Source organism: Odontesthes bonariensis, chromosome 17 (genome assembly GCF_027942865.1).
Source record: "Odontesthes bonariensis isolate fOdoBon6 chromosome 17, fOdoBon6.hap1, whole genome shotgun sequence".
NCBI lineage: Eukaryota > Metazoa > Chordata > Actinopteri > Atheriniformes > Atherinopsidae > Odontesthes > Odontesthes bonariensis.
In genome coordinates, this window is record NC_134522.1 from 37,107,304 (window position 1) to 37,116,395 (window position 9,092).

The following is a 9,092-nucleotide window of genomic DNA, read 5'->3' on the forward strand; positions in this document are numbered from 1 at the left end:
GCAGTGACGCAACACCTTCGGCTCTGCTGCACTACCTCAGGCAAATTGCTTGTTCAGGTTGATTCGAGTTCCCCCTGGTAAGGAAAGCTCCACCCACTTCATCGGAAAGCAATCAACTTTTTTTTCTTTTTTTTTTTTTATTGGAAGTTTTCATGAATAACAAAGCATATTGACAGTCAAAAAATAAAATAAATAATATAACATGAAATAAAATAAAATAAATAATAGCAAGAGAGAGAGAGGAGGGCCTACATTACATTAAATCAAATCAAAGCTACACATTATTTCAATTAGCCTGTTGCTCTTTTCACTCTTCATACACTTTAAGGATTTACTGTATAAAGACCACTCATTTTTAAATGCGCTGAACACAGGACTTGTCTTTATACATTTACATTTGTGTAAGAGATATTTTCCTAAACAGATGACGACGTTGATCAAGAGTTCTATGTTTTTATCTTTGTGTAAGCACCCATATTTAATTACATTCAAGTCAAAGAGAGGAACGGCTGGAATGTATTCACATAGCCAGTCGTACACATCATTCCAAAAAGTGTTACTGTACATGCACAGGAAAAATAAGTGATCAGTGGTTTCTACAACTTCACAACAAAATATGCAATTGTCAATGTCAATATTAAACCTGTGGTTGAGAAGCTCCCTTGAGGGGTATATGTCATTAAATATTTTGAAATGTAGTTCTTTTGCCTTGGGAGGGATTGGTAGATTTAAAGAGAGTGTACGCAGCTTTTTAAGAGTATGTGAGTCAATATTTTGGAGATTGTTTTTACATTGAAAAGGAAATAAGTAAGATGAGAATAGTCCACGTATAACTTTGTTAGAAATATCTTTACTTATAAGGTCAACTTCACCAATTCTTAAAATACTAGGAAGGTCTGGAGTAGAAACAAAAGGTGTTGAGTTTTGGACCATTGAAAGAAAAGCAGGAGGGAGACATTTCATGATCTTGTTGTATTGTTGTCGGTTGCATTGAAAGTTGTGTTTTAAACAGAAATTATCAAAAGGTAAGATATTTCCATGTTCATCTAGCAGGTGTGTTGTTGACCAGATGCCCCTCTCCAACCATTCGCCAAGGAATATGGATTTGTTTCTGTGAAGGATATATCTACAATTCCAAATGGGTGTGTTGTGTGGTGTAAAGTTGTGTTTGTACAGAAGATTCCAGTACAGGAGGACTTGAGAATGAAAAGAGGATAGTTTCACAGGCAACTTATATGGGATGAAATCACAACGCAAGAGAAAATGAATACCACCAAGTTTTCTAAAGATTTCCCTAGGGACACAAAACCAAAAACTGTTGTTATTAACAAGGAATGATTTTAGCCATTTTTTTTTAAAGAGCCATTGATGCAATCAAAATCAATAGCTTGTAACCCACCATCTTCATAATTTTTCACCATGGATGACTTTCTTAAATAGTGGACTTTCCTTCTCCACATGTAGTCAAAGTTTAATTTATTTATGGCTTTAATCATTTTATTAGGAAAGGACAGAGAGCTAGCAGGATAAATACATCTGGAAATACTTTCCATTTTGGTTATGTAGATGCGACCATAGAGAGATAAGTCCCTATTTAACCACCTATCCAATCTAGATTTGCATTCATCTAATTTAGTGCATAGGTTTAGCGATTCACTGAGCTTCACATCATTTGTAATGTGTACTCCAAGATATTTAACAGAGGATTTAATGGGAATGCCGTCAGCAGACGAGTGGGGGGAGTTGTGTATAGCTAGAAGTTCACATTTATTAAGGTTAAGTTGTAACCCTGAGGGATTTGAGAACTCTTTTATGTACTCTATGGCTTTTGGGACTTGTTCATGGTCTCTCAGGAACAACGTGGTGTCATCGGCTAGCTGACTTATTTGAAGTTTAGTATTGAAAACAGTCATGTGCTGAATTTCTGAATTTTTAATTAAAATAGAAAGGATTTCAGCAGCAATTAGGAATAAATAAGGTGAGATGGGGCACCCTTGTTTTATGCCTCTTTTGATGTTAAAACGAGGGGAAGTACCGTTTGAAAGAGAGACAGAACTGTTGGTGTCATGGTAGATGCATTTGATTATGTTCCTAAAAAATGTTCCAAACCCACAGCGCTTTAGAGCCTGAAAAATAAATGAATGTTCAAGAGTGTCAAATGCTTTATAAAAGTCAAGGAAGAGAATAAAACCGTCATCCTGTATAAAGTCATTAGATTCTATTAAGTCTAATATCAAACGTACATTATCATGTATAGATCTGCCTCTCATAAACCCAGATTGTGTTTCGCTTATTATTTGAGGAAGACCGTTTTTAATCTATTTGAGAAGATGTGTGTTAGTAGTTTATAGTCATTGTTAAGGAGAGTAATTGGTCGCCAATTTTCAAGACTTTTTTCATCTTTACCAGGTTTGGGAATAAGTACTATTACACCTTGTTTCATGGTGTGTGGCAGTGACAAGTTAGTTATAATTTCGTTCAAAGTATGGAATAAAACGTCCTTAATATCCTCCCAGAAATGTTTGTAAAAATTGGCTGTGAGGCCGTCTTGACCAGGTGAACGATCTGGTATTAAACATTGCATAGCTTTATCTAACTCCTCATGTGAAAGAGGTGCATCACAAGTTAGTTTGAAATCTTCAGACATCTGTGGGATGTGTTCTTTAATTTTGTCAAAAAAGATGTCAGCTGCCTCTGGTGAGAAGTTGCTTGAGTATAATGAGTTGTAAAAAGTGAAAACCTCGTTTGCTATAGTTTTGGGGTCAGAACATTCAGTGCCATTTATTAGTCAAGTTTCTAAGTTATTTTTCTCCTGTCGCACCTTTTCTAGTCTACAAAAATTAGCAGAATTTCTCTCACCTTCCTCTATCCATTTGGCTCTTGACCTAATATAAGCGCCTTTGGCTTTTTTGGTATAGACGTTGTCTAGTTTAGTTTGTAAGTTAAGTAGTTTCCTTTTGTCTGAATAAGACATAGTGGGCTTGTTGCAGCATATATAAATTTCCCTTAATAATTCATTTTCCTCAAGTTGAGCAGATTGCTTTAATAGTTTGCTAAAGGATATAGAAAAGTTTCTGACTTTGTATTTAATATATTCCCATTTTGAAGTGAAGGATGACAGACTTTCACCCTCAGAGATGGCTCTGATAATGCTCTTTATCCCTATGCAGAAAACATCAGAATTCAAAAGATTGGCATTGAATTTCCAGTAACCTCTATTGCGTTTAACATAATTGGAAGGTTTAAGTAGTAAACTTAAGAGACAGTGGTCTGATAAAGGAGCAGCGGAAATTGAACAGTCGCTGATAAGTTCTTTGAAACAGTCAGAGACGAGCCAGAAGTCAATTCTGGACCTACTTGAGCCACCTGGCTTAAACCAAGAGAATTCTTTTTGATCTTGATGTAAGGAACGCCAAGGATCTATCAAATTGTGAAGGTTACAGAAATTACACAGATGAGGATTATAGTGGTGGTTAACAAACTTACTGGGGCAGCGGTCTAACCATTCATCATGAACCATATTAAAGTCACCCCCCAGTATAATGTTGTCTGTAGGGTAAATAAGTTTCATTTCTGTGATGATATTGCTGATTTCAGAGAGTAATTCCTTGTTTTGGCTTAAGTTGTTGTGACCATAGATGTTTCCCAGAATAATAAAGGAGTGTTCAATTGAAAAAACATAAAGAATCCAATGTCCATCAGAGTCTTTTCTGGTGGTGAGAATTTTCCCAGGGAAGTTGTGCAGAAGAATAGCAGTACCAGCAGAGCGATTGGTACCGTGTCCAAAAATGATTTTGTCGCCCCATTGGTTAGACCAAAACTTTTCATCAGTTTCTATGGAGTGAGTCTCTTGCAGTAAAACAACGTTTGGCTTCTTATGTTTGCAAAAAAGAAAGACAGCTTTTCTTTTGATACTGTCTCTTAGGCCCCTTGCATTAAAAGAAATTAAATTAAAATCTTCTTTGAAAGAAAACATTAGACAGTAACAATAAGGTAGAAAAAATAAACAGTAACAATAAGGTAGAAAAATAAACCTTTGAACTTGGAAGTAAACCTCAGGGAGTCACAGGAATAAACTTTTCCTGTAGGTAACTTGGCAAAAACGATTCCCCTTTAAGTGATTGATTCAAAACATGTCCCTCGATACTTTACCGAATTAGGTGGCCTCAATGGCAACCCCGTGTAGCCAACCGACCCTTTGTAATAACCTTGCTGACCAGCCTCTCTTGCCGCCTTGATCAGTGGCCACACAGCCTCTCTCGCCTTCTTGTCCTCCGGGAGAAGGTGTTCAGCGAATTTGATGTTGAGCTTCGAGCACACCTCCGAGCCCTTTGAGAGGCGCCACAGCTCATCTCGGAAGTGTCGCATGGTGAACTGTATGATGATCTGCCGGTGTTTGCCCTTTTCCTTTTGGCCCAAGCGATGCACGGAGTCGATGGCAAAGTTGATCTTTTCTGACCAGTGTGGGGCGATCTGTGCGATGACATGGGAAACCCGTTCCCGTGTGTTTTCGCTATCCTTTTCCTTGAGCCCGCGGAGCTTCAGGTTCCATCGTCGTTTGTAACGCGCCAATTCCACCAACTTGTCTCGGAGGTCAGCGTTTTCTTTTTCCAAATTAGCAACTTTTTTTTTTAACAGCAGCATTTTGTGAAGCAACCCCCTCTGACTGTTTAAATGTTCACGTTCCTGGAACCACAGGCAGAGGAGGAGGAGTGGCAGCTATTTTCAGATCAGGGTTACTAATCAGTCCCAGACCCAAGATTAGTTTGAGCTCTTTTGAATCTCTGATTCTCAGTTTTTCCCACGCAAAGTGGAAATCCCAGAAACCTCTTGTGTTTGTTGTTGTGTATCGTCCACCTGGCCCTTATTCTGAGTTTCTGTCTGAATTCTCAGAGTTTTTATCCCAGTTAGTGCTGAGTACAGATAAAGTCATTGTAGTGGGTGACTTTAATATTCATGTAGATGTTGAAAATGACAGCCTGAATATGAACTTTAATTCTATATTGGACTCTATTGGATTTTCTCAGAGTGTACACAGACCGACTCACTGCCTTAATCACACCCTTGATCTTGTTCTGACTTATGGCATTGAGAGTGAACAGTTAACAGTGTTCCCTCATAACTCTGTCTTATCTGACCATTTTCTGATAACCTTTGAGTTTACATTACTTGACTATACAGTTTCTGAGAAGAAATTTACGTATAGAAGGTGTTTATCAGAGGATGCTGTAACCAGATTTAAAGAATTAATTCCATCATCCTTTTCTTCACTGCCATGTGCAGATATGACAGAGGACGACTACATAAACTTTACTCCAGCAGCACTTGACTCTCTTGTTGACAGCACTATAGTTTCAATGCGTACAGCACTGGACAGTGTTGCCCCTCTGAAAAGGAAGGTAATCAGTCAGAAGAGGTTGGCTCCTTGGTATAATTCACAGCTGCGTGCTTTAAAGCAGACTGCAAGAAAGCTGGAGAGACAGTGGCGTTCCTCTAATTTAGAAGAGTCTCAGTTAGTCTGGAAAGATAGTTTAATAACGTATAAGAAAGCCCTTCGTAAAGCTAGAACTGCTTATTATTCATCATTGATAGAAGAGAATAAGAATAATCCCAGGTTTCTTTTCAGCACTGTAGCCAGTCTGACTAAGAGTCCGAGCTCTGCTGAGCCAGTTATTCCTTTAACTCTCAGCAGTGATGATTTCATGAGCTTCTTTATTAAAAAAATTGTTTCTATCAGAGAGAAGATTGATGGAGTCCTTCCCACTATTATCAGTGATGTATCATCAAGTACAGCAGCTTTAGAAGTATCTTTAGAACCTGATTTGTATTTAGACGGCTTCTGTCCAGTTGATCTCTCTGATCTAACAACAGCAATAGTCTCTTCTAAACCATCAACTTGTGTTTTAGACCCAATCCCAACCAGACTGTTCAAGGAGGTTTTCCCATTAATTGACACTTCCATATTGGATTTGATCAATCTGTCTTTGTTGACAGGATATGTACCTCAGCCTTTTAAGGTTGCTGTAATTAAACCTTTACTTAAAAAACCTACTCTTGATTCAGAAGTGTTGGCTCATTATAGACCTATATCCAATCTCCCTTTTATGTCTAAAGTTCTTGAAAAAATAGTTGCAGCTCAGCTTTGTGATCATTTACACAGAAATAATCTGTTTGAAGAGTTTCAGTCAGGATTCAGAGTGCATCATAGCACAGAAACTGCACTGCTGAAAGTTACCAATGATCTCCTCTTAGCCTCTGATAGCGGACTTGTGTCTGTGCTTGTCCTGTTGGATCTCAGTGCTGCATTTGATACGGTCGATCACAGTATCTTATTACACAGACTTGAACATGTTATTGGGATTAAAGGAACTGCATTAGGCTGGTTTAAATCATATTTATCTGATAGATTTCAGTTTGTTCTTGTAAATGAAGAATCTTCCTCACACACCAGAGTAAGTCATGGAGTTCCTCAGGGTTCTGTGCTTGGACCGATTCTTTTTACTTTATACATGCTTCCATTAGGTAACATTATTAGACAGCATGGCATAAATTTCCATTGCTATGCTGATGATACTCAGCTGTACTTATCTATAAAACCAGATGAACCCAATAGGTTGGTCAGACTACAAGCATGTCTTAAAGCTGCAGTCTGCAGTATTTGTTGTTGTCATACGTAAAGTCCTACTTTTTGGCATTTTAAGAGTTTACATGATCTATCAGAACGCTTGAAGTTGAAAACGGTGACCTCCGTAGTCGCAAAATGCAAGAAATGCTTATTTTTTAACCGAAAAATAAAAAGTTATTCAACTTCCTGTCCCGCCCCATCAAAACACATGAGAACTCGTGCACGCCAGATGCGCTTACACGACTCCTCATTCATCAACTCACCTGTCATTTGCGATCATGGAAGACACAGTAAGTAGACAAGCCCGTAATGAAGTTCAATAGTCCAGATAAATAAGTGTGGAGACGAGCCTACCTTGTATCGCGCGTGCACAATCGGTGATTGACAGGCAGCAGAGCCCAGCTCGTAAACCTGATTGGTTACCTTTTACCGGTCCGGTCTGCAATTTTGTAAACAAACCTGCTGGCTTTGGAGGGACCTAGCGGGACATATAGGGGACCCAGAGAACTCTTTTGTTTTGTATTGGGGTATTTAATGTACTACTTTCAGAATCCCCGGACAGTTCCCGGCATTATGCTTGAAAAAGAGTTGCAGACTGCAGCTTTAAAGACATAAAGACCTGGATGACTCAGAACTGTCTGCTTCTAAATTCAGACAAAACTGAAGTCGTTATCTTTGGACCTGAGCGTTTCAGGGAGAAATTGTCTAGCTATATAGTTACTCTAGATGGTATTTCCTTGGCTTCTAGTTCTACAGTGAGGAACCTTGGAGTTATTTTTTACCAGAATTTATCATTTGACTCACATATAAAACAGGTTTCTAGGACTGCCTTCTTTCATCTTCGTAATATTGTTAAAATCAGGAACATCTTGTCTCAGAGTGATACAGAAAAACTAATTCATGCATTTGTTACTTCAGGATTGGACTGCTGTAATTCTTTATTATTGGGCTGTCCTACATATTCTCTGAAAAGCCTCCAGTTGATCCAAAATGCTGCAGCCAGAGTTTTGACGAGAACTAACAGGAGAGATCATATTTCTCCAGTTTTAGCTTCTCTTCATTGGCTCCCTGTTAAATTCAGAATAGAATTTAAGATTCTTCTCCTTACATATAAAGCTCTTAATGACCGAGCTCCATCATATCTTAAAGATCTCATTGTAAGATATTTTCCTAACAGAGCACTTCGTTCCCAAACTGCAGGTTTACTTGAGGTTCCCAGAGTTTCTAAAAGTAGAATGGGAGGCAGAGCCTTCAGTTATCAGGCCCCTCTCTTGTGGAATAAGCTGCCAGTAAATGTCCGGGAAGCAGACACCCTTTCCACTTTTAAGACCAGGCTTAAAACTTTCCTTTTTGATAAAGCTTATAGTTAGGGATGGCTCAGGTGATCCTGAAACATCCCATAGTTAAGCTGCTATAGGCCCAGACTGCTGGGGGGCCTCATCTGTCACACCTTTCCTCACTTTACTCTCTTTATGTATATGTGACATTATTGTGGTCATTAACTCGTGTTTCCCTGTTCCAACAGATATCCTTTGAATGGTGTTACAGTGCCGCCGCCGCCGCGGCCCCCTCCCCCCTCCCCCCCTTTCTGTCTTCTCAAACCCCAGCTGGTGGAGGCGGATGGCCACCCTTCCTGAGTCTGGTTCTGCCAGAGGTTTCTTCCTGTTCAAAGGGAGTCGTTTCTCTCCACAGTCGCCTCAGGCACGCTCAGGCCGGGAGATTGGACCGAAAAACAAAAAGTTTTCAGTGCAATCTGTTGGTTTTCTTAGCTAGGAAATTGTTTTTGAATTGGCTCTATATGAACGAATTGGATTATTTTATGAATTATGATTATTATTAATTAATTGAATTCCAATTGGCTTGAATTGGACTTACTATCTAAGTGCCTTGAGATGACATTTGTTGTATTTGGCGCTATATAAATAAAAATGAATTGAATTGAATTTTCCAATTTGCACACTTCGATTTCGTTGGCATTGAATTCGACACTTTTGGTTACCTCGGCTATGGTTGTGGTGTTTTCTTTTACTTGCAACTTCATGTCATGTAGCATAGCTGAGAGGTTGTTTATAGCTGCTAGAATGGTGGCATTGGTTACCTCCGTTTCATTCGAGGTGGACTCACGCAGTTTCATTTTCTTCGCGTCAGTTTGGGTTTTTGTGGGCGTCTCGGGCAAAGGACGGGAATTCTTTGCAGCCGAAGTCTCCATGTCTTCCACAGGTGCCACGTTGTCGCAGTAATCATGCAGGGCCAGAGCAGCAGCAGCAGTTGATTTGGTCTTCTCAGAATCTTTGTCCATGGTCAGCTTTACAGTAGAATAAAAATATAAACTCGGACAATCCTTTAACAGGGCGAATGTTAAATTTACATATCAAGAGGGACTTGATTTCCAAAAGTTTGGGGAATGAACAGCGAAGAGCACTAGGTGGAGCGTGCACTCAGTTCGCCATCTTGCCGCTGGTCCCCT